The 24,776-nt window shown below is 40.9% G+C and overlaps 1 protein-coding gene across 4 annotated transcripts in view; it reads left to right on the forward strand.

Annotated features, from left to right (window-relative positions):
• The window catches only part of RUSC2 (RUN and SH3 domain containing 2), a 66,238-nt gene that overhangs the window by 21,000 nt on the left and 20,462 nt on the right, over positions 1–24,776 (forward strand). Inside the window, exon 1 of one of the 4 annotated variants that reach the window (XM_045470024.1) lies at positions 3,797–3,953. The exons of 1 other annotated variant lie outside the window; for it this stretch is intronic. The gene's annotated coding sequence lies outside the window, so the exon portion shown is untranslated. Of the gene's footprint in view, positions 1–3,796; positions 3,954–21,717; positions 22,187–24,776 lie in introns of those variants that run through there. 2 more of the 4 variants (XM_045470025.1, XM_045470026.1) reach the window with 2 other exon arrangements.

The following is a 24,776-nucleotide window of genomic DNA, read 5'->3' on the forward strand; positions in this document are numbered from 1 at the left end:
CAAGGTAACATTGATTACACAAAGATATATATATATATATATATATATATATATATATATATATATATACACACACACACACATATATATATACATATATACACATATATGTGTGTGTGTGTGTATATATATATATATATATATATATACACACACATATACCACTATTGAAAAGAGACTTATTTGGCAACTAGACAAAGATTTAATACATTAAAATTCTGTTTATTCTTGTTGAAGAATAAACAAGTGTTCACTCAGATAAGGCCCCAGCTTAAATGTGAATATTGCTGTATTGATTTGACCTGAATTGCTATCACACAAAATTGTCATGCTTATGATTTTAAGCACCTTGTCATTCATTAATATTCAGACTATTGAAAAGAACAAACCGGGGCATCTGGCTGGCTCCATAGGAGGAGCATGTGACTCTTGGTCTCCAGGTCATGAGTTCAAGCCCCTTATTGGGTATAGAAATTACTTAAATAAATTAATTTTAAAAAGGGGGGGTGAGAACAGACCAACAAATTGCTGCTATTAAAACAAAATCTGAACAAGATCCAAATGAAGACATTTGCTTATTGTTCTTCTCCACCAAGAATACTAGTAGTGTATTACAATGGAAAAAGCAAGAGCTTTGGAGTGAGTCAGACAAGAGTTCCAAGCCCAACTCCCCTACCTTCTAGCTCTGTGATCTTAGATAGAGCAAAACCCTCAGTTTCATTAATTAACTGCAGAATAGGGATGATAATCTCTACTTTGAAGGCTCATTGTAAAGATTAGATAGAAGTTTTAGTCTTTAGCTGTAAGACATTTATGTCTTTCTAATCCATGGTATGTGAGAGGTATAACTCCAACTACTCCTGACCCTGTGCACATTGTTCTTAAGTTGTTTCTGTAGCAGTTTGATCCAGTTTATAAAACATGTAACTTTTGTGACAGAGCCTAGATTCACAGTCAGCCCTAAATCTTTGCTCAAAATGAGCTCATCCCTACCCCCACGCCTCTCATCCATATTTACCGTGTCCCAACCCATCTGACTGTTGATAGTTTCCTTGCTATCCACAACCATACCACATATAGAAGTGGGAGGGATGGGGAGGAGAGAGGGACTTGGGACCAGAGCCAATTCAAGTGTGAGTTTGGAAACTGGGAGCAGGGGAGGGGAAGGGGCCTTGTAGAGAGGTGTGGCATAGTATTATTAAGCAGAAATAGAAAGACAAAGACTGTTTATAGCTCAGTCTGCACTCCAGAGTGATAATGCAGTAAGCTAAATTCCACAGATGTTTTTTTAAGTGCTTTATATGAGGGGAATTAGCCTGTCTGGTTAGCTCCAATACAAATAACCTTAAAATTCTTCCTTCACATTCCTCAGTGGCTCCTTAGAGGGGAGCTGCCTCTGAAATATATGCATCAGCCCCACAGGAAGAGGAATGAGGATCTCTAGGCCGACCCAGCAGAGCCAGAATTCTGAGATGCAGACCTTGAATAAGAGGGGCCTTTAAGGTCTAGAGTCAGCAAATTATGGCCCACAAACTGAAAATGGTTTTTACAATTTTAAAGAGTTATATAAAAAAAAAAAATACACCTACACACACACATGGCCCATGAAGCCTAAATATTTCCTATTTGTCCCTTTACATATTTACAGATAGAGTTTGCTGCAAGGAGAGTGGGTCTCACCAGTAGCTGCAGGATGTCAGAACATCTGTTTTGAATCCCAGTGTAGGCACTTGCAGAAAAAGAAGTGTCAGCATCAATGAAGAATAGATTTCTGTTTCTCCTCTCCATGAGCTCTGGAGACCTGGCAAACTAACCCCATAGCGAGGGATTGCTGGGCTAGAAGGCTTGTGTTGGGTTTAGAACACAGTGTTGCCTTTGTTCTAACTGAGCAATGGAATACATCCTTTCATTAATGTTGCTTTCTCAGGCCTTTAGGCTAAATCCAGTTGGTAAGTACTGCTGCTAAATGTTGTATCAATGAGATACAAGCCTCCGATCAGTGTCCTGGGCTCAGGCGTTGGGGAGAAGTAGGTTTGTGGATGGAGCAAGTGGGTGAGTGAAGGTGTTTCTTTCTGCTTGCATGTTTTTACTCACTCTTTTACACATTAGTGGAAACTAATACCTTATGTCTAGGTAAGCAGATTCCTAACTATTTCGACTGTTCCTCAAACCAGAAGTGGGGATTATAAACCTGAAGGAAAGGAACTGCTCTTCCCAACATGGCTTCCATGACCTGTAAGGAAAACCTAAAAGGCCAGGGCTCCACACCTATATGTATGAATGACAGTTATATTTCTAAAATACTTTGGTCCAAAGAATTTATAGCATTTACATTTGTTGCTACTTACTTTAATTTTTCGAATATTTTTCCTTGCCACAACACCAGAAGATAGATACAATTAGCCCCTTTACCTTTGAGAGGACAGGTACCCTGCCCCTAGGTGACCCAGCAAGTCAGAGAAAAAGCCAAGAATGAAAGCAGTGTTCCCGTCCTTGGGCATCCTGCCACTAATCCTAGGCATGGGTAGCTTCCAAATGGAGCTGAGATCAAACCCCATATCTCTAGTGATCAAATCTGGTTGTTTCTGAGGCTGCATTGTTGTTCTGATAACCAGGTAGATAAGCCTTGAAAGACAGGGGGGAAAATGTATTGAATGAGTGGTTCACCAGCCTACCTTCTTGCCAGCACTCTAGCTCCTCAAGATAATGATATGTCGTGTCACTGACGACGGTTATGAGTCAGCCACAGGCAGGAAGATGATGGAGTCACTGTTACCGTGAGCTTGGCTGATTGGCTGCTTTCTTTGCACTTCAGCATTCCTACCTAATGTGTGGTACATTTTTGTCATTCCACAGCAGTCTGCTGTGCACACGGCCCCTTAGTAGGTTATTTACATCATCTGTCCAGCTGTCAACCTTTTCACATCCCTGTCTGCCTAATAGAACAAGATGAATCTGTGTTAGGAGCTGCCTTTCAGGGAGATGAGTGGGATATCTATCCACAGAGTTCTAGATACTGTAGTCAAAGTGCAAGATCCCTGAGACCCCAATCTATAGGCCCCTAGGGATAAAGAAGTTTTCAGGAAAGATTTTCTGGGCACTGGCTCTAGGCCAGAAAGATGAGGGCTGGTTTCTTGGTGTTTCTATCCTGTTGTGTTATGTCTAGGAAGAGCTTTGGCCAAATAAATTGTCAAGGGATTTGATCTACCTGCTAAAGACACTATGCAAATCAATTAAGGATGAGCCTAACCATATTTTGTTTTAGATATCTTTGTCTTGTAATGTCAGCACTCACTGCGCTAATCTGGAATTTGTGATTGATAAGGCCAAGCTTCTGGTTAGTTGAGAGAAGTCTTTTCTTGATCTTTGTCATTATTCAGATCATTTCAGTGCAGCCTGTTTGTATGTGTATGTATGTGTACACCCTTCCAAAACAATGTATTGGGTCTCTTGTCCAGGGCCTACCTGACTCTGGAGAATGCTATAAAGAACAGCTCTCAACTGAAATTCTCCTGGTCCCAGAGATTTGGGACCAGACAGCTGGACACATGACAGGTCTGTCTGTTCCCTTTCCCCTTCCCTGTCCCCTGTGAATTCTGAACTGTTTTCATACAAGGCTCACTTCCCTCAGAATCCAACTTAGCATCCTGGAGAAGCCTGAGTCCACTCTTATAGCAGGAAGCTGTCCTAGATTTGGGCAGTAACCAGTAGAACTTGATACTGACGCCAGAGTGTAAAAATAAACACCTCCTACAGTGCTGTCTTAATCCATTGGCATCAGAGTTGCTATTATTAACCCATAGGCCTCATAGGCAGCTGTGATGGGCAGACAACAGCCTGGACAGATCTATCCTCCCAGCCTGGGATCAGACTGTTTCTTTCCTACATCTACTGGGATCTGATCTGGGGCCCCTGGAGAAGCACCATCAGTCTGGGAGCATGCCCCACAACAGGTAATACTAGAGATGGAATAGTATCTTTGGTTTAGGAGAGCCTTAGGCTCCCAGGGCCAGACTGCCAGTCCAGAGTATAATCAGCACAGGCTGACTGATTCAGTTCTAGTGCAGGGGAGGGGAAAAAAACAACATAACTCTTTCCATTTCCTTTCAATATTTTAAAGAGGTTTTGCCTACCAGTTCCCTAGACCTGGAGCCTTTAGATTTTCTGGAAAATTGGGAAAGAAGAGAAGAAAGGTTCCATTGATCATCTGCCAAAAATATAATAATAATAATGACCATGACTGAGCACATATCTTGTGTCAGGCGCTTTACATGCAATATCTTATTTAATTCTACCTCAAGCGTTTGAAGGAAGATATGACAGTTTTACAAATGAGGAAGCTGAAGTTTGGTGAAGTTGAGTAACTTCCCAAAGTCCATAGCTAGCAAGTAATGTGTCACATTTGAATCCAGAACTGTCAACACCAAAATCCATGCTCTGAATCATTACAGAACTGAGGCTCCTAAATACTCAGGACTCAGGCCAGACCTTAGCCACCTGCTTTAGACATTTTTTTAAGTATACATCAATTTATTTTCATCTTAGTCTTATAACTAAAGCAAATACAGTATCTGGTACAGAGAAATGGTCTTTGCTGCCACCTGCTATTGAAGTAGTCCTGGTGCTCTTACCAAGCATGGTAAGCTGGACTGAAGAGACTATTTTCTAAAGTCTATCAGAAGGTAAGTCACCTCTGGGAAAAGGCTTTGAGTCTCATGGAGAATTCTCAGAAACTGGGACCCGTCTGCTGAGAAAAAGGCCAGACTGGAGACTCGTTCCCTAGGGGAGCAATGCTTTGATGGCTTCTAGCAGTCATGCTGAGGGAGGCATGTGCTTGGATGATAATATTTCCTTGAAGGGCAGCTAGACTTCTGTCTCTTCTTTCTCCTATCTCCCCCACCCTTTCTCCACAACTGGCTTGTGTAATTCAATCTAGATTCTTCTCATAGTCTACTTCACTGTGCACTTGTGGCCTTTTATTTACAGCTTTTGATAGACTGAAAGGATAGCAGCTTACCAGCCTGCGTGCCTCAGTCCACTGCCTTGGGGGAGGGGAAGCGGAGAACACTCTGGCCTTGTTTCCTGGAGCCTAGGGGCCAAAAGGAACAGCTAAAGAAAAAACAAGGGGTTGACCACATTGGGCCTTTTTTGTCCCAGCCAACTTGCTGCTGCAAATACACACTTGAGAGCTGTCCTCCTAACAGAGCACCCCGAGCTGGGCCTAGGACTACCCACATCTGGCACACTGTCTCTGGTCTTGGTGGTTTACTCCTCCCTTTGCTGCTCACCTACACCCAGCATTGGAAGGCTTAATCTCTCCATCTTCCTCCTCCATACCCTCAGCTGAAGAACTTGGTCTGTCAAGGTAGGAGCTAAATCTTTCCTAATTCTCTATAGTTGTCTTCTCTCTCTCTCCAACCTACATCCTCTAAAGAGATAGGATTTATAGCAAATTCTCAATCTCTGGAGACTTCTAACTGTAGCAATTAGAAGCCAGGCACCTGGAAGTGTGGGTGTGCATGTGTGTCTGTGTATTTTTGTTGAAAGGCAAGAAGACGGTGAGTGGAAGGACGTTAACTAGCACTCTGCATAGGAACCTTTCCTTGGGCTCCAGGTTTAATTTGGCTTCATTTGTAATTAGAGCTGAAAGGAACCTTAAGAGGTCATGTGATTCAGCCTGCTGCCTCCAAACAGGTGCTATGAGTTGAACTAAGGAAGGAATCAAATAGTTGACCTACTAGAGAAAGCTATACTCTTGATGGCTGAATGAGTAGAAAAGAAGAATTTTTTTTTACTAGGTATAATCTCTTTTGAGCAGAGAAAGACTGGGACAACTAGGTTTAGTATTACCAGATTTGTAAGGAATAAAGGAAAGCAACCCTTTATAGTTCAGTGAGGATCAGTGGCTTCTAGTTTATTCTTTTCCTAGCTATAATTCCCAGTGCTACAATCTCCATTCATTGAATTGGAGCCTTGGGAGCTTCAGGTACAGCTGAGCCTGAGAGGTGAAGGCTTAGGCTTATTAGGGGTTCCACCAGGTTCCACCTGGATATTCTGTCAGCTACTTTGATTACATTAAAGAAAGATGCCTGCATATTTCCAGGTCACAAGGGAAGACAGACTTGAGGAAAAGAAGATCTACCCATACCAAGTAGTCCTAGGAAAGAGCCCATTCTACTTCAGAGCCACGCCTTTTGTATAGTGTTTGTATTTGACTTTAGGGAGTGCACTTTGAGCTGAACCTTTCTGTGACATATTTGAGAAGCTGAAAGCAAAGCAAAGCTCTGTGCTTAGAAAGAGGATTCTATATTAGGGAGTCCTCGTAAGGAAGCAGTTGGGTGTGTCTGGGACAACCCTTCAGGCCTCTTCCAACACACTCCCAGCATGTTGGCTGGTCTCATTTGGAATCCAAAATAACATAATATCAGTTCAGAGCAGTGGCCTCCTCAGTTAGGAGCAGCTACATGTAACCAGGAGGAAAGACAGATGAGCTCTGGGTATTATTGGCTGCTATTTCATTTGTAGAATCGGACTCCTGATGCCATAGCCAGGTGCTCTTAAGCATCTAACATTCTGTTTATTCTTTCCTTGTAACTCCATGCAGACACCCTTGGGTATCACTATTACCACCAGTTCTTCACTCTCCAAATTCTTTCAGCATCTCTCACACATTTCAAAGAGAGGCACTTATCTTGTAAGAAATTCAAAATCTCCATCAAATCTCAAGGCCTTTAGGGGCGCCTGGATGACTCGGTTGAACGTCTGACTTTGGCTCAGGTCATGATCTCACAGTTCATGGGTTCGAGCCCCACGTCAGGCTCTGTGCTGACAGCTCAGAGCCTGGAGCCTTCTTCGGATTCTGTGTTTTCCTCTCTGTCTGCCCCCGCCCCTGCTCATACTCTCTCTCTCCTTTAAAAATAAATAAATATTGGGGCGCCTGGGTGGCGAAGTCGGTTAAGCGTCCGACTTCAGCCAGGTCACGATCTCGCGGTCCGTGAGTTCGAGCCCCGCATCGGGCTCTGGGCTGATGGCTCAGAGCCTGGAGCCTGTTTCTGATTCTGTGTCTCCCTCTCTCTCTGCCCCTCCCCCGTTCATGCTCTGTCTCTCTCTGTCCCAAAAATAAATAAATAAATAAATAAATAAATAAATAAATAAATAAATTTTTTTTTTTAAAAATCTCAAGGCCTATAAAGACATAGGATCTTGGCAGGTATGGAGGGTAGTGACACAAATTGATTTTCCTGAATTAATGTAGAAAGTTCATTTTTGCCCTCAGAAGTAACTCTGCTATTAGCACATCTATTATTTTCCACACCTCTTTGATTTGGGAGCCATGAAGAAAGAGAGAAGAGATGATTTCTATCAGTTAATCATTTGTTTCACTCTCCATTTCCCCAACCCAACAAAACATGTTAGACAGTCTTGCCTTTGCCTTTGCCTTTGCCTTTGCCTTTGCCTTTGCCTTTGCCTTTGCCTTTGCCTTTGCCTTTGCCTTTGCCTAGAGGTTTTCAGAATTTCTCCCGCTAAGCCAGAGGCTCTCCTAGAAGTGCCTTTGGGGACCCCCACAGTGGAGAGAGGGATTTGGAGTGTATGGAGCTCTAGGCCTCCCCTGTTTCAACCAGAGTAGCTCTGTTTTATGTATTAGGACTAAAAAAATTTGAAACCACTGCTTTAACACTTATCCTGAAATGTCTTTCTTGCCGCCTTAGCCCTCTCCACAGACATGTTGGCAATGATTTTAACAAAATTAGGAAACCCTCAAGTTGGGCTTTTACCCCTGAACTTCCAGCACAGTGCTTCACAGTAGGATGCTTGTGGGTTGATTGCTTGCTTGATTGATTGACTAACTCTTCACATGATATTAATTAATAGCCTCGGAATGCTTCTAGATCAGGGAGAAGTATACAGTAGTCATCCACAGTTTCACTTTCCACGGTTTCTGTTAACCCGTGCACATTCAACCATGGTCCCTCTGGAAGCAGATCCTCCTTCCGACAGTTGTCAAAGGGTCAGTAACCTAGCACAACATCACAATGCCTATGTCATTCATCTCCCTTCATCTTCTCACAGAGGCATTTTATCATCTCACATCATCACAAGAAGGGTGAGTGCAGTACAATGAGATATTTTAAGAAAGACCATATCCACATAACTTTTATTATAGTATAGTGTTAAAATTGTTCTGTTTTATTGTAAGTTATTGCTGTTAATCTCTTGCTATGCCTAATTTATAAATTAAACTACCACATGTATGTACGTATAGGAAAAAAACATAGTATATATAGGGTTCAGTGCCCTCCGTGGTTTTAGACATCCACCAGGGGTCTTGGAACATAGCCCCTGCAGATAAAGGAAGACTACTATAGTATCTCAGGGTTTATTTGATTTGTTATGATTTGAGCACTTCTGACTTTTCCTACTGAAATCAGTCTACAATTTGTGGTAAAAACATGGCCAGAGGTGTTACCTACTATAGGTTGTTTTTGGTGTACAGGATATCTGACCTAGGTCAACACAAACAAATGTACTCCTGTTGTTTTCCAAAGAAGAGTTTCCTGAGGTGAAAGCTAAGCAAAGAAATTATTGGGAAAGACTGGGAACAGAAGTCTACTAGGATCACATAGTCTTATCTATTTTTTAATACTGCTTGCTTTCACTAAAAATTACCTGCCTGGATAGTTTCCACAACTACTCAGTGTCTTGATTGTGGAAAATGCAGATCTTTTTTCTTCACTGAGCTATACTTAACAATAATATCCATGCTATTTATCTCAATATAAACACATCTGAATATCTTTTTTAGGTTTCTTTATTTTTTTGGTTTGGCTTTATTTATTTTTTTTTAACTAACATGTTTTATGAAAGTTATATATACATTTAGTTTTTTAAAAAGCCAAATAACAGGGGCACGTTGGTGGCTCAGTCGGTTGAGTGTCTGACTCTTGATTTTGTCTCAGGTCATGATCTCACGGTTTGTGGGTTCGAGCCCTGGATCGGGGTCCGTGCCAACAGTGCAGAGGCTGCTTGTGATTCTCTCTCTCCCTCTCTCTGCCCCTCCTCCCGTCGTGCACACTCTCTTTCTCTCTCTCTCTCTCTCTCTCAAAATAAATAAACTTAAAAATAAATAAAAATAAAAATCCAAATAAGAGAAAATGTACGTTAGTAGGAAAACTGGCAAAATCCAAATAGTCTGCAAATCTAGTTAATGGTAATGTGTACAATGTTAATGTCTTTGTTTTGACAAATGTACAAGGATTATGTAAAATGGTAATAGGAACTGGTTGGAGGACATTCAGGAACTCTCTGAACTATCTTTGATGGTTCAAATATTATTTCAAAATAAATAACTTTCTAAAATTGAAAATTATTCCAAAATAAATAGTCAATTTTTAAAAGTTTATACACAGCAGTAAAGGTCTTCACAATGAAAAAAGTCAAATAGTGCCAAATATGGGACAATCTGAGCACCAAAGTCAGTAATACCAACAGTGGATTATGACCCATTCAATTAAAAAAGAAAGAAAGAGAGAAAGAAAGAAAGAAAGAAAGAAAGAAAGAAAGAAAGAAAGAAAAAAAGAAAAGAGCCCAGGAGTCTACAAGAGTCTATACTGATACCAAAGGAAGAAAGGGAGAGAGGGAGGGAGAAAGAAAAGAAATTGTTCTTGTATTAGAATGCCAGCTAATAAACGTAGAAAGAATAATAGCTGATTCAGACAAAAATCATCAATGGATGCTAGCATTTTTAAAGAGTAATAGCAATGCTTTACATTTCTATAAAAACACCATAGTTTATGGAGCACTTTCACACACTGTTTTGAGTAGGCTACTGTTCACCTCTGTAGTGGGGTGTATAATGTATCTCCCATTAGCCTTCATATCCTTTTTTTTTTACCATAGTGATTCCCCATAAAACAGCCTGGCCCAGGAATAGGAATGCTTAGTAGCCAGTGGTTATATTCATATACGTTTTATTTTCACCATCCCTAGACTTTCTAATAATCTCTTGCTACTTGGTTATCTTTGAGATTTCATCCTTTATTTAAAACATTTCACACGTAGCTGATTTGTATTCTGTATCTGACATTTTTAATATCTGAAGTCCTTGCAGTTTAAATCTGTTATTTGTTTTCTCTGTTATTCATATATGGTGCTTCCATGTGTATTTGTGATCTTTGATATTAACTAATTTTTGTTTGTTTTTTAATTTTGAGAATCCTGTCTGCTTAAGCTGAGGTAGTTTCCTCCAGTGAAAATATATATCTGCTTCTCCCAAAAGTTGGAGGGAACCACCATCCCTGGATCACTTGAACGTACTTCAAAGGTCTCAGCCTAATGTAGGAGTCTCAGATTTAACTCCCTCACCTTTTAGTTGTCCAAAGGCTTGTCATTCTGACCACAATTAGAATGTTTTGGGAACTGGCCCAAGAGGAACCCTGGCCCTCTTCCTTGCTTACTCCACAGCTCATGATTTTTCTCCTTTTGCGGGGATAGGAGGAGTAGCCTTAGAGATTTCTTCTGTTTACCTGAGTCCTGAAATGTTTTAAAAGGTGTATGTTATATAGGATCTAGGTTTTTTGCAGTAGAAGGGTCTCCCTTAATATCTTGTTCACCATATTCAGGAAGCAGAAGTTACTGTATACAATTTGATATCCTACTTTTTTTTATTAGCTTTTAAGCCTTTTTCTATACTAGCCTTCATAAATATCCAATAGAATTTGATATTTAGAATGTTTTTTTAATTTTTTGCTATTGCAAGTAATACTGCAGTGAACATGATTGTGGAAATGTCAGGTAAATCTGGGGTTGAGGATAGAAAGAGAGAGCATACCTGTTATTCTGGGCAAGGGTTGCAATCTCAAATGCTTTATAGGATCAAGGAAAATAATGCAAAATGCAAATGAATAAAGTGAACCTGGCTAGTTACAAAACTCCATGAGGAGTGATGGGAACATGTCAAACGGAAGGGCACATGCCTATCTTATGAGGGCAGCCACTTCTCAATTCCAGCCAGTTGTTACTATCTGGAAATGAGGGCCTGATACATGGTCAGTTTTTTCAAGCAAGACAAACTGAAATCCAGATTTTTTTTTAATTTTTTTTTTTTTTTAGAAATCTCCAAAATTTTTACGTATTTATTTTTTTATTTTTAATATTTATTTATGTTTGGGAGAGCGCAAGTGGGGGAGGGACATAGAGAGGGGAACAGAGGATCTGAGGTGGTCTCTGTGCTGTCAGGCTGACAGCAGCAAGCCTGATGTGGGGCTCGAACTCATGAACTGCAAGATCATGACCTCAGCCAAAGTCAGTCGCCCAACCAACTGAGCCACCCAGGTGCCCCTCCAAAATTTTTGTTCTTATGGTGGCATTTTTACTGTGCAAGCCACATAAAACCTATTGACACACAAGATGTGACTGTCACGCTGTCACTTTGCAGCATATGCTCTAAGATTATGACTGGGAATAAATGGTAGGGAAGTGCTGACACAGCTGTTTAGTCATCTTTCCATCCGTGGTATGAAAATGGAGAGAAATGAGGGGTTAAGAGTTTAAGATCTTGGCACTGAGAATTTTTTTACTAAGTCTCAGCTTTTTGGTTTTTATCTTCCTTCCTTCCTTCCTCTCCTCCTTCTCATCAGATGTGCTGTTCTCAGGCTAAGCTAAGCTCCCAAAAGTTATCTTGGGTCCAGCTAGCCTGCTGGCCTGCCATCCAGTAGCTTTATCAAATAAACATTGGTGATGCCCTACTAAGTTCCAAGGTTTTGTGCTAATAATTACCTATCAAGATTTAAGACACAGCCCCACACTGCAAAAATGTGCTGTCATGAAGAGATAAATAACAAAATAAACTGGCCAAGGTTTGGTACCAGATGAGTTGTGCAGACGATTGGTATTGAAGTTCAAGAGAAAATTCCTGTGATTAAGAAAAGCTTCCAGGGCACCTGGGTGGCTCAGTTGGTTGAGTGCCTGACTTCGGCTCAGTTCATGATCCATCTCTCAACTCCTCATGGGTTCAAGCCTTGCATTAGGCTCTGTGCTGACAGCTCAGAGCCTGGAGCCTGCTTCAGATTCTCTCTCTCTCTCTCTCTCTCTCTCTCTCTCTCTCTCTGCCTCTCCCCTGCTCACACTTTCTCTCTCTCTCTCTCTCAAAAATAAACATTTTAAAAAGAAGAAGAAGGGTGGTGGGTATTGAGGAGGGCACATTTTGGGATGAGCACTGGGTGTTGTATGGAAACCAATTGGACAAAAATTTCATATATTGAAAAAAAAAGAATTAAGAATTAAAGAGGATCTAAATAAAAAAAAAAAAAAAAGAAGGAGGAGGAGGAGGAGGAGGGGGAGGAGGAGGAGGAGAAGAAAGAAAAGCGTCCAGACATGGTAGGCTTTGAGCTAGGTCCTTTAAAAGAAAAGAAAAGAAAAAAAAGAAAAAAAAAGAAAAGAAAAGAAAAGAAAGGGAAGGAAAAGAAAAGAGAAATAGGGAGAGAGTATTCCAGATATCTTCCCAGTGCAGTAAGCCAAAACTCAGAATTCAGAATAAATTTGGCATGTAATGGAACATGGTTCGATAAGTAGGAAGGAATTTTGAATGTCACATTAAGGAATTGGGATTATCCTGTAGGCAGTAAGGAGCCATTGAAGACTTTTTAGTAATAAGGTGATATATTGAAGGCTGTGCTTTGGGAAGATTAATCTTGTGTCATTAAATAGGATAGCTGGGAGGAAAGAGACAGAATGAAAGCACTAGAAAGCATGAAACTAGTAGAAAAAGTATATAATAATTAAAAGGAGAGGTAATGCAGATCTGAATTAGAAAGATTGGGAGTAAGAGTGGGAATTTGAGAGGCAATGTAACAAGTGGTTAATAAGAACACTGACTTTAGAATCAGACATTTCTTTATCTGAATCTCAGATCAGATATTTACTGACTGAGTTATCTTAGGAAGATTTTTAATATCCCTGAACCTCATTTCTCATCCATAAAATAGACATAATAATACTTAGCTTAGAGAGTGGTTATATGGATTAAATGAGATAATGTAAGTTAGTGCTTAGCATAATAGTTGGAATATAGTAAAGCACAATAAATTATTAGATCATTGCCGAAAATATTTGAAAAAAGATTCGGCATGACTTGGTGATTGAATGTAGAGAGAGTCCAGATAACTCTCAGTGTTTTCAAGCTTGTGTTTGTTACTGATAGTCCAAAGAAGGCTGATTTGAAATAGAAAAATCAGTTTGACTTTAGTTAGATGTGTCGAATTTGAGGTAATGGTAAAGTGTCTAATAGGCAATAGAGATTTGATTCTGGAAGTTCTGGAAGAATGTAAGATTTGGAAATCAGTGGCATAATGGGAAGGGCCAAATACTTCTCTCAAGTTGAAAAGACTTCACATCTGAGCCTTGCTGTAAATCTACATTATTTTTCATTATTTGTAAAATTTTTAAATTTGAGTATATTTGACTATAAGTCTACATTTAAAAGTGTGCCAGGTATTGGTTTATTAAACCATGAAGAAAGAATGATCTAAGAGGAAGAACTAGGAAGATTAAAGCCAAAGGGAAAAGAGGGTTTCAATAGGAGAAAATAGCCAAATAAAAAAGTTTAAATAATGTAAGTTCAAAATTAAACTATTTCAGACCAAGTATTACAAGACAGACAGACTTTAGGTAGTTAAGAAATGGTTAGGGAGAAAATAAAGTTAACATAATCTATTCTTTTTTTTTTTTTTTTTTTTTTTTTTGAGAGAGAGAGACAGAGTACAAGTGGGGGAGGGGCAGAGAGAGAGGGAGACACAGAATCCAAAGCAGGCTCCAGGCTCTGAGCTGTCAGCACAGAGCCCAATGTGGGCCCATGAGCCAAGTGGTGAGATCATGACCTGAGCCAAAGTCCCACCCAGGCGCCCCAACATAATCTATTCTTTTAAGAATTTTTGTGTTGAAAAAAACAGGAGAAAGAGGGTATTGTCTCAGGTCCTTGGGTTGACATGCCAGCGATGCCAGAAATGCCTCTGCTTTCTGTATACCTGAAATTCCATCACCGTTACCCAGTTGCAGAGACTTCAAAGACTTCTGTCTCTGTGGAGCTGAGCAACACTGTTCATTGCTGCTGCAGCTTACTCCTTTTAACAGATTAATGGAGATATAATTGATGTACCATGTTTCACCAGTTAAAGTATACAGTTTAGTTGTTTTTAGCATATTCACAGAGTTGAACAACTATCACCACAATCTAATTTTAAAACACTTGCATCATCCCACAAAGAAATCCCATACCTGTTAACAATCACTCCCTATTTTCCCCGTTCCCCAAGTCCCTGTCAGCCACTAGCCTACTTTTCGTCTCCGTAGATTTGCCTAATCTGGACATTTCATATAAATGCAGTCAAATCATATGTGACCTTCCATATTTGGCTTCTTCCACTTAGAGTAATGTTTTCAAGGTTCATCTATGTTGTAACATGTTTCAGTACTTCATTCCTTTTTTTGTTGAATAATATTCCATTTTATGAACATATCACATTTTACTTATCCATTCATCTATTGAAAGACACTTGGTTGTTCCCACTTTTTGGCTATCATGAATAATGCTGTGAATATTTGTATACAAGCTTTTGTGTGAATTTTTGTTTTCATTTCTTTTGGGAATATCTCTAGGAGTAGAATTTCTGGGTCATATGGTAACTCTATATTTCACATTTTAAGGAACTTCCAGACTGTTTTCCAAAGTGATTGCACCATTTTACAATCCTCCCAGCCATGTATAAGGGTTCTGATTCCTCCACATTATCATCAATATTTGTTATTGTCCGTCTTTTAGATTTTAGCCATTCTAGAAGGGTGAAGTGGTATTTCATTTTAGTTTTGATTTGCACTTCCCTAATAACAAATGACATTGGAATTCTCTTCATGTGCTTATTGACGATTTTTATGTCTTATTTGGAGAAATATCTATTCAAATCCTTTGTCCATTTTTTAATTGAGTTATAGATCTTTTTATTATTGAGTTGTTAAGAGTTCTTTATATATTCTGGATAGAAATCTCTTATCAGAAATATGATTTGCATAAGTGCCTGGGTGTCTCAGTTGGGTAAGCATCTGACTCTTGGTTTCAGCTCAGGTCATGATCTCACAGTTTATGAGTTCAAGCCCCTCATTGGGGCTTGTGCGCTGCCAGCACAAAGCCTGCTTGGGATTCTCTCTCTCCCTCTCTCTGCCCCAACCTTGCTCGTGTTCTCTCTCTCGCTCTCTCTCTCCCTTCCTCTCAAAATAAATAAATAAAACTTTAAAAAAGAGAAAGAAATATGATTTGCAAATATTTGCTCCCATTCTGTGGGTTATCTTTTCACTATCTTGATTGTATCCTTTGAAGCAAAAAGCTTTAAATTCTTATGAAGTTCACTTTATGTTTTCTTTTGTCATTTGTACTTTTGGCATTGTGTCTAAGAATATATTGCCTGACTCAAGGTTATGAAGAATTACTCCTTTTTTTTTTTTTTTAAAGCTTTCTTTTAACAGATCTTTTTTACCCCCACATGAACAGGGGTCTTCTCTTCTAAGCCGTTTGAGTCAGATCTGTCTATTGCTCACTCTCATTTACACTCAAGGCTCATCTTTTTTTATACTACTCGTGTTCAACAAGACTTGGACTCACCATTTTCTATCTGCCCAAGCACTGTGCTAGGTTTTGTGGGAAACACAAAATAAAAATTCTGTCTTATACGCTGGATATTGGGCAAAGATGAATTTAACTTGGACTTTGCAGTTAAAAGAGACATTAAAGTGGATATGAAAAAAAGAACAATAAACGCATCAAAAGACAAATGATTTACTTAATCAAAACTGTTTGTGGACTAATGCTACTTTTTCATGAATTTTGCATCAGTATGCAATGAAATGAGAAAAGTAATGATATGCTTATTTTTATGAAATGATGATAGTTGATGCAAAGTTTTTTTTTAAGTTTATTTATTTATTTTGAGAAAGAGAGAGCATGGCAGGGGCAAAGAGAGGGAGAGAAAGAGAATCCCAAGCAGGCTCTGCACTGTCAGTGCAGAGCACAAACCACGAGATCATGACCTGAGCTGAAATCAAGAGCCGGTCACTTAACCAACTGAGCTACCCAGGCACCCCTATTTTGTTTTTTAATGATGCTACTTGGCAATGTAAGAAATTGGCAATCCCATATTGATCTACTGAGTTTTGTGGGATTCTTTTCCTGTCTGTAAAACTCACAGCCTGTAGCCACAGGTTCAGAAGACAGATAATTTCTGGCTCTGGGCTGATCAGTGAAGACTTGACGGATGAGTTGATCTGAGCCTTGTAGATTCTGAATAATTCTGAGTAGAGATCCAAGTGTAACAGGTAGGAGAATCTGAACAAAGGCAGCAGAGTGGAAATGAGATTATGGGAATACTACTTGGCAATGAGAAAGAATGAAATCCTGCCATTTGCAGCAACATGGATGGAACTGGAGGGTATTATGCTAAGTGAAATAAGTCAGAGAAAGACAGATATCATATGTTTTCACTCATATGTGGAACTTGAGAAACTTAAGACCATGGGGGAAGGGAAGGGGAAAAAATAGTTACAGAGAGGGAGGGAGGCAAACCATAAGAGACTCTTATATACAGAGAACAAACTGAGGGTTGATGGGAGAGGGGGGAGAGGAGAGGGGAAAATGGGTGGTGGACATTGAGGAAGGTACATGTTGAGATGAGCACTGGGTGTTGTATGTAAGCGATGAATCATGAGAATCTACCCCCAAAACCAAGAGCGCACTGTAAATACTTTTTGTTAGCCAATTTGACAATAAATTATATTTAAAAATAAAAAAAAATTGGGGCGCCTGGGTGGCTCAGTTGGTTAAGCATCTGACTTTGGCTCAGGTCATGATCTCACAGTTTCTGGGTTCAAGCCCCACGTTGGTCTCTGTGCTGACAGCTCAGAGCCTGGAGCCTGCTTTGGATTCTGTGTCTCCCCCTCCCTCTGCCTCTCCCCCTCTCATGCTCTGTCTCTCTCTCTCTTGAAAATAAACATTTAAATTAATTAATTAATTAATTAATTAATTAAAAAAAAAGGAAATGAGATAGTGAAACAAGTTTGAAGGACTACATGATGAAGTATGGGAAGTAGGGTTGTATAGAGAGGAAGTAGATAGATAGCAAAGATGGAGGACCTTGAAAGCCAAAATGAGTTTGAACTTAATTCTCTGGATAATGGGAAACCATTAAAAGAGGTAGAAGGAGCGACATATGGAAGAAAGATGGTACTTTAAGGAGATGAATCTGGTAGTACTGGAAGGTAAATTGCAGGTGAGAATACTAATTAGGAGCCAGTTGGGGTTTATAATGTGACAATATTTGTATTTTGTTTCTAACCGGAAAATAATTTGATCTTTCATCAAAAACACTATAGATCTTTGGCAGTAGTGGGTAGAAGATAGGTGATGGTGTGGTGAAGTAAGCCAAGCACTTAAAATGTGAAAGCTGCCACCTTCTATAGGCAACTACAAACATTTCCTAAGTAGTGGCTCTCCAGTACAATGCATGGCTTAGCTTCACAGAAATCTCAGGGACAAAGACCATGGCCCACGAGCTCTTATAGTAAGAAGCTAGAACTCTATGCTTGGTCATGGGGATTGGCTTTGCCCTACACTAAAGCTCCTTATCCAACCCACTTTGAGGTCTGTTTCAGGGAAGAGGGAAGTACAGCCATACCTCAGGGATATTGTGGGTTCTGTTCCAGATCACTGCAATAAAGTGAATATTGCAATAAAGCAAGTCAATGACTATTTTGGTTTCCCAGTGCATATAAAAGTTACAATTATACTATACTATAGCTGTGAAGTGTGCCATAGCATTATGTCTTAAAAAATGTGTATGCCTTCATTTAAAAATACTTTATTGCTAAAAAATGCTAACCATCATCTTAGCTTTCAGTGAGTTGTAATCTTTTTGCTGGTGAAAGGTCCTGCCTCAGTGTTGATGGCTCCTGACTGATCAGGGTGTGGGTGCTGAAGGTTGGGGTGACTGTGGCAAGTTCTTAAAATAAGACCATGAAGTTTGCCACATTTATTGACTCTTTCTTTCACAAACAATTTCTCTATAGCATTCAATGCCATTTCATAGCATTTCACCCACAGTAGAACTTCTTTTGAAATTAGAGTCAATTCTCTCAAGCCCCACACTGCTTTATCAACTAAGTTTATGTAATTTCTAAATCCTTTGCTGTCATTTCAACAGTCTTCACAGCATCTCCACCAGGAGTAGATTCCATCTCAAGAAACCACTTTCTTTGCTCATCCATAAGGAGCAACTCCTCATCCATTAAAATCTTATCATGACAGTAATAGCAATTCAGTCACATCTTCAGGCTCCACTTCTAATTCTAGTTCCCTTGCTATTTCCACCACATCTGCCCTCACTTCCTCCACTGTAGTCTTGAACTCCTCAAAGTCATCCATTAGGGTTGAAATCAGCTTCTTCCAAACTCCTGTTAATGTTGATATTTTGACTCTTCCCATAAATCATGAGTGTTCTTAATGGCACCAGATGTGGTGAATCCTTTCCAGAAGATTTTCAATTACCTTTGCCCAGATCCATCAAAGGAATCACTATATATGGCACTAGAGCCTGATGAAAGGTATTTCTTAAACAATAAGACTTGAAAGTTGCAATGACTTCTCGACCCATGGGCTGCAGAGTGGATGTTTTGTTAGCAGGCTTGAAAATAACATTAATGTCATTGTACCTCTCTATCAGAACTCTTTGGTGACCAGGTGCCTTGTCAACGAGCAGTGGTATTTTGAAAGGAATCTTTTTTTTTTTCTGAGCAGTAGGCCTCAACAGTGGGCTTAAAATACTCAGCAAACTATGCTGTAAACAGATGTGCTGTCATCCAGGCTTTGTTCCATTTACAGAGCACAGACAGAGTAGATTTAGCATAATTCTTAAATGCCCTAGGATTTTTGGAATGGTATATGAATGAACACTGACTGGTTCCAACTTAAAGTCACCAGCTGCCTTAGCCCCTAATGAGAGTCAACCTATCGTTTGAAGTTTGAAGCCAGGAACTGACTTCTCCTCTCTAGCTATGAAAGTCCTAGAAGACATCTTCTTCCAATATATGGCTGTTTTGTCTACATTGAAAATCTGTTGTCTCATGTAGCCGCCTCCGTTAATGATCTTAGCTGGCTCTTCTGGATAACTTGCTGCAGCTTCTGCATCAGCACTTGCTGCTTCACCTTGCAACTTTATGTAGTGGAGATGGCTTCTTTCCTTGAACCTCATGAAGCAACCTCTGCTAGCTTCCAGCTTTTCTACTGTAGTTTCCTCACCTCTCTCAGCCTTCACAGAATTAAAGAGAGTTAGGACCTTGCTGTGGATTAGGCTTTGGCTTAAGGAAATGTGGCTGGCTTGATCTTCTATCCAGACCACTGAAGCTTTCTCCATATCAATAATAAGGCTGTTTTGCTTTATATGATTCATGTGTTTAGCAGAGTAGCACTTTTAACTTCCTTCAAGAACTTTCTTTTGCATTTACAACTTGGATAAGTGTTTGACACAGAGGCCCAGCTTTTGGCCTATCTCAGCTTTAAACACGCCTTCCTTGGATGAGCACTGGGTGTTATATGGAAACCGATTTGACAATAAATTTCATATTAAAAAAAATAAAAATAAAAATAAATAAACATGCCTTCCTCACTAAGCTTAATCATTTCTACCTTTTAATTTAAAGTGAGAGATGTGCAACTCTTCCTTTCATTTAAACACTTTGAGGCCACTGTAGGGTTATTGGTTGGCCTAATTTCAATATTATTATGTCTCAAGGTATAAGGAAGCCCAAAGGGGAAGGAGAGAGGGAGGGGAGCAGCCAGACAGTGGAGCGGTCAAAACACACACAACATTTATTAAGTTGACTATCTTTTATGGGCATGGTTCATGGTGCCCCAAAACAATTAACAATAGTTATATCAAGGATCACTATTCATGGGGCGCCTGGGTGGCTCAGTTGGTTAAGTTTCTGACTCTTGATTTCAGCTTATGTCATGATCTCACTATTCATGAGATCAAGCCCCGTGTTGGGTTCTGAGCTGACAGCACAGAGCCTATGTGGTATTCTTACTCTGCCTTTCTCTCTGCTCCTCCCCTACTTGTTCACATGCACGTGCACATGCTCTCTCTCTCTCTCTCTCAAAATAATAAACTTAAAAAAAAATTTTTTAAGGATCACTGATCGCAAGTCACCATAACAAATTTAATAATAATGAAAAAGTTTGAAATATTGTGAGAATTACTAAAATATGACACAGAGACACAAAATAAATAAATCCTGTTTGAAAAATGGCACTGATAGACTTGCTCCACACAGTGTTGCCAAAAAACAAAGAAAAACAACAACAACAATGCAGTATCTGGAAACATAATAAAGTGACGCTCCATACAAGGAGGTATGCATGTACAGTGACACCAACACCATTTCTGCTGCTTTCAGTCTCCTTGTGAAAACCACTAATGGTCAGTTTTATGAAGCAGCCTCCTTCTCTCCTTCCCTTCCTCATTGTTTCCTGCTTTATGAGATCAAGGTGCCCTGGCCCCTCAAACAGATTGAGGTTGGAGGTGGGTTTTTGGAACTTTACCTACTTCTCTGTTCTCTCTGCAACTCTGTTCATTTTAGCATATCATCTGTAGACTTATGGGTCACATAGGAAATAGAAGAAGCAATAAGGGGAAAGAAACTATATCTCTTGTGGATCCTGAGTGGTAGTTGCTGTGGTCCTGGCCACTGGACCCAAGTCTTCTTTCTAGGGACCTGAAATCCAGGGGCTTGGCTGAGGGATCCAGATACTAGTCAACACTGAGAGGAGACCTAGATAGGTCCCCAGCTTGTGACTGTCTTTGCAATCAAGGGTGGCAGCAGGGCGCAGTGACCTGAAGTAGACAGACAGTGCTGCTGCTTACTGTACAACTGGCTCTGGCTGTAGCTTCTCCACTGTTTACTGATTCCCACAGAACTGGCCCAGAACCTGAGGAAAGTGGAGCTGGGAAGGGGTGAAGGGCTCTGTAGACCTACAGGCAGAACTGAGATTTTTCTCTGGCAGAGGGAAGACCTCTCCCTTTCCTTAGCCTTCCTTTCCCTAGGACAATAAGCTTCCTGGCCCCTCAGCCTGGTCAAATGGATTCTGCCTCACCACTGGCTCAGCTGGACGCCACTCGGCAGGCACTTGACCAAAACCTGATGCAGGTGAAGGGAGAAGGTTTTGTTCCGGCCACACTAACAGAACCTCTGAAGATGTAGGGAACTGAATCAGACTCTGTGTTAGGAAGGGACCTGTGCCCAACTCGGTCCTAAGGCTCACTACCACCCTGTGTGTAGAAGCCTGCCTATGGCCCAGTCTCTCTTTTTTCTGAGACAGACCTCACTTCTCTGAAGAGGCACACCCTAGAAAGCCTAGTGCTGAATCTAGCTGGGATACACAAAGACTCTACCTGCTGACAGAATGATGCCTGGTCCCTGAAACCTACCTTCAAGGTTTCAGAAACCCCCTCCCAGGATGGCTGCTCTGCCCTGAGGCTAGTCTGGAATCCTAGTGAAAGGAAAAAGCTGGAAAACAAGGAGTCATTCAGAGTGGGTGAAGAGAGGAGGGAGAGGTTTCTGGCTAAGATCTAAAAGGAGGGGCCTAAAGGAAGGAAGGAAGCTCTAAGGCTCTGCCCAGACTTTTTCCCTGAGACTCCTAAGAGCAAGAGAGAAGCTAGACCCAGCTCTCTGGTCTAATTTTCTTTGCTGCCTTGAGAGTTCTCAGTCTTCCAGCCCTGGCTGCCCTCTGTGGCTTTCTCTCCCCTCCCCCTTCCCTAGGCTAAAGGGCCCACAGGGACTGACAGGGAGGGAGGCTGAGTGGCTGTACTGTGGGCATGCCTGCTCCTTTCCCTTCCCCCTTCCCTTAGCAGCAACGTCACCGCAGCACCAGTAGCAGCGGCAGCAGCAAGGATACTGGGGCTGGGATTGCGCAGCCTCCCTGCATTAGCAACGATGCCATTGTATTAGCAGAAATCAGATCTTAGGAAATCGGTTCAGTTCCCCCTGTGTGGTCCCGTGGAACAATGCCTCAGCTGGAACTGTCGAGGTAGAGCTTGGTTGCAGTGCAAAAGGAACAGAAGCCTCCGGGTACAGCTCAAGGCTCCTTACAGAGGTATGGCTTAGCGGAGCTGGGGGAGGGGCAGGGCAGAGACGCTAGGATAACCGATCAGCACATTTGGACCCCGGCTTCTGAGGGTTGGCTTTGTCCTTCCGAAAGAAAGAGAGAGAGCAAAGAGAGAGAGAGTGCAAGCATAAGAGCAAACATTAGATGAGCTCGTCCATGCATACATTTGGGCTGTGGTGCAGAGGCTTGGGCTAATGCTATTTTGTCAAGCAACAGAAGATCCCCTCTTTTCTGGGCGTTTCTAATGAGGCTGCTATAGTATGGGTCATGGTGAAGGGGGGTCAGATCTAGGAACAAAGACTCAATGGGAGGAGACACCCCTAAAGCTATTGTAAGTTTATGATGGAGAATATGCAGGGATCCAAGCAGCTCTCAAGAGGAAGGGCTGGGAAGCATCCAACCCGTTCTTTTCCTCCATACATAAACATACATGCCCATAGACACGCATACCATATCTTCTGTTGCCATGGAGCCACCAGGCTGCAGGTAAGGATGGAATAAGAAAGAATGTTGACCAAGAGGCTCTATAGTATATTGGGGGAGGGGGAATGTGAGGAGTCAGTCACTGTAATGCCTACAGCACCTGACCTGTTATAATCAGTCTCCTTATACAGACCTAGATTCCTATCGGGAAGAGACCTAAGCATAAGCTGGTCCTCCCAAATCCACCCTCTTTGTCTCTTCCCTTCAGTCGTGCCCAAGAGAAGACTCAGACAGGAAAACAGTTATCAGTGCTATTGACGCTCCTCATCGGGCCACAGATCAAGGTCAGGTTGTTAGAGAAGAGCAACTGAATACTGCTGTCTTCCCAGTCTTCCTTCAGGAGGCCAAGAAAAGAGGGAAAGAGTTTTATGACTGGCAGAAAGATGCTGATGACCAAAGACAGGGGAAACCTTTCTTCTGGAGTTTAGAACATTCTCCTGCCCAGAGTTGACCTATTGCTGAGCAGATAGAAAGAGTTCCTTAAATTCCCATTTCCACTGACCACCTTGGTGAATGATTCAAATACATATGCTAAAAGGAGTCAGTAGTTCCACATTGTGCAATTATGGCAAATACACTGGGAAGTTGCGGGAGGGAGGGTGTTAGTTCCCAGGAAGCATCTAGGAATGTGAACTACAGAACAGGGAAAAGGGGCCTTGGGGACTATGAATGGGGCAGGAAGGTGAGGGCTGGGAACTGAGACAGGAGTGGATTGAAGAGTGTTTAATAACACTCATATTACTGAGGTGGTAATATAAAAGGGACTGTCGGTTCAGAGAATAGAGAAGTGGGTAAATCCAAATTATGTAAGTGGAGGTTCAAGTGTGGGCCTATACAGGAAAGGTAGGAAGCAGCTGCTGTAGTAGCAGAATAAATGCCAGTACTTTCGGAAAAGGGTGTGGCCCCTGAACATTTTCTTTGGGAGGCTGTTGTAGTAGGAAGAATTAGGAGTTAGGCAGACCTGGGTTTGTGTTGTTCCATCTCAGCTGTGTAATTGTGGGCAAACGATTTACTCTTGCTAAGCTTCAGTTTTCTCATCTGTGAAGTGGGAATGATTGTGCCTACTTTAAAAGATCATAGTGGAACTAGAGATGACATATGTGAATCACCTGGCATGTAAGAGCTCAGTGAATGATCACTAATAAATAGTATTATTATGTTAGGCCAAGAGACATCCATTTGGGATGGGGGCCAGGAAAAGGGCTCTCATGGAAAGCTTTCCCTGATTCTGGAAAGCTAGACTTCATAACTTTATGCTGGCTGAACCCAACCACTATCTTCCTACTAGGCATAGCTATTGGGCCCGTCTTCTGAGAGCTTTCTTTCACTCTCTTCCTATTCTGGATTCTCTATTCCTTCCCCATCGTCATCTCCCATGTCTCTCCATTTAATCAGGGTGCAGAGGGGATCTGCAGTGAGCTCTTCTACCCTATTGTTTTCAAGTTTATTAGAGCTCATGGCCCACAATATTAAACTTGTATTGTTATAGAACAAGTCATTCCCAGGAAAGAAGTCTAAGAGGTGTGTGTTGTGTTGTGTTTGAAATAAAGTCACATGTATAGTATACTCTCATTACATTCTTAACTAACAAAAGTTAAGTTATCCTGAGTCCTGTCTAATTGTCATTTATTCACTGAATGATCTTGGACAAGTCCTTTTGTTTTTGATTGTCAATTTCCTTGTTTTTTAAAATGGAAGTGGCTCTGCCTACTTTGGTGAGTTGTGAGGATCAGTGAGGCGACATGTAAAAAAAAATGTGCTTTACAAAAATATGCAAGTTCAGGAGAGGGGGCATGAATACAAAATCTCATGGGATGCCTGCAGTACATCACCTCAGTTGACTGAGCTAGAGTTGTCTGTGAAAGAAATATTGGCAGGCATCCCCCTTGGTTGTGTGGAAATCAGAAAGGAATAAGACCTTTTCTAAGATACAAAAATATAAAATGAATCAAACAGTGATAGAGCTTTACAGTTAAAATAGGATTCAACAAAACCTAAATGTAAAAGCTAAAACTATACAGCTTTCAGGGGGGAAAAAAAAGGAAAAATTTCTTTATGATCTTGTGATAGGCAAAGATTTTTTAAATAGGACAGA

Source organism: Leopardus geoffroyi, chromosome D4, assembly GCF_018350155.1.
Source record: "Leopardus geoffroyi isolate Oge1 chromosome D4, O.geoffroyi_Oge1_pat1.0, whole genome shotgun sequence".
NCBI classification, from domain to species: domain Eukaryota; kingdom Metazoa; phylum Chordata; class Mammalia; order Carnivora; family Felidae; genus Leopardus; species Leopardus geoffroyi.